Raw genomic sequence first — 1,984 nt, forward strand, 5'->3', positions numbered from 1 at the left:
GAGGTGCACCACCTACGTAGACACACTGCAGTGTGACAGTAGAGCCAGTAGGAGGTGCACCACCTACGTAGACACACTGCAGTGTGACAGAGGAGCCAGTAGGAGGTGCACCACCTACGTAGACACACTGCAGTGTGACAGAGGAGCCAGTAGGGGGTGCACCACCTACGTAGACACACTGCAGTGTGACAGTAGAGCCAGTAGGAGGTGCACCACCTACGTAGACACACTGCAGTGTGACAGTAGAGCCAGTAGGAGGTGCACCACCTACGTAGACACACTGCAGTGTGACAGTAGAGCCAGTAGGGGGTGCACCACCTACGTAGACACACTGCAGTGTGACAGTAGAGCCAGTAGGAGGTGCACCACCTACGTAGACACACTGCAGTGTGACAGAGGAGCCAGTAGGAGGTGCACCACCTACGTAGACACACTGCAGTGTGACAGTAGAGCCAGTAGGAGGTGCACCACCTACGTAGACACACTGCAGTGTGACAGAGGAGCCAGTAGGAGGTGCACCACCTACGTAGACACACTGCAGTGTGACAGTAGAGCCAGTAGGAGGTGCACCACCTACGTAGACACACTGCAGTGTGACAGAGGAGCCAGTAGGAGGTGCACCACCTACGTAGACACACTGCAGTGTGACAGAGGAGCCAGTAGGAGGTGCACCACCTACGTAGACACACTGCAGTGTGACAGAGGAGCCAGTAGGAGGTGCACCACCTACGTAGACACACTGCAGTGTGACAGTAGAGCCAGTAGGAGGTGCACCACCTACGTAGACACACTGCAGTGTGACAGTAGAGCCAGTAGGAGGTGCACCACCTACGTAGACACACTGCAGTGTGACAGAGGAGCCAGTAGGAGGTGCACCACCTACGTAGACACACTGCAGTGTGACAGTAGAGCCAGTAGGAGGTGCACCACCTACGTAGACACACTGCAGTGTGACAGTAGAGCCAGTAGGAGGTGCACCACCTACGTAGACACACTGCAGTGTGACAGAGGAGCCAGTAGGAGGTGCACCACCTACGTAGACACACTGCAGTGTGACAGTAGAGCCAGTAGGAGGTGCACCACCTACGTAGACACACTGCAGTGTGACAGTAGAGCCAGTAGGAGGTGCACCACCTACGTAGACCCACTGCAGTGTGACAGTAGAGCCAGTAGGAGGTGCACCACCTACGTAGACACACTGCAGTGTGACAGTAGAGCCAGTAGGAGGTGCACCACCTACGTAGACACACTGCAGTGTGACAGTAGAGCCAGTAGGAGGTGCACCACCTACGTAGACCCACTGCAGTGTGACAGCAGAGTTGGTGTTGGCTAGACCGTACTCTAACATCGCATACGTGCGTGTGCGTGTGCGTGTGCGTGTGCGTGTGCGTGTGCGTGTGCGTGTGCGTGTGTGTGTGTGTGTGTGTGCGTGTGCGTGTGTGCGTGCAAGCGTGTGCGTGTGCGTGTGCGCGTGTGTGTGTGTGTGTGTGTCATTAGTGGTGTTGTAGCTCTATGGGTCAAACAGTCTACAGATCCAGTGAGTTTGTGTTGGCCTTGAGAGACACTTTGAGCCAGTTTGATGATGCAAAGTAGGACACATCACATCATGCCTTATTCCTCTCTCTCTCTCTCTCTCTCTCTCTCTCTCTCTCTCTCTCTCTCTCTCTCTCTCTCTCTCTCTCTCTCTCTCTCTCTCTCTCTCTCTCTCTCTCGCCCACAGTCCAAATATAACCTCAAACCAAATCTGATTCAACACCACAGTCTCTCATCCCCCGGGCAAAACACACTCATTATGCAGAGAGAGAGAGAGAGAGAGAGAGAGAGAGAGAGAGAGAGAGAGAGAGAGAGAGAGAGAGAGAGAGAGAGAGAGAGAGAGAGAGAGAGAGAGAGAGAGAGAGAGAGAGAGAGAGAGAGAGAGAGAGAGAGAGAGAGGGGCGTGCGGAGGGGGGGGGGGGGGGGACTTGCCCTTTTGCCTCAAAGTGTC

The sequence above is a fragment of the Gymnoscopelus microlampas genome, assembly GCF_963454915.1.
Source record: "Gymnoscopelus microlampas genome assembly, chromosome: 16".
In the NCBI taxonomy this organism is placed as follows: domain Eukaryota; kingdom Metazoa; phylum Chordata; class Actinopteri; order Myctophiformes; family Myctophidae; genus Gymnoscopelus; species Gymnoscopelus microlampas.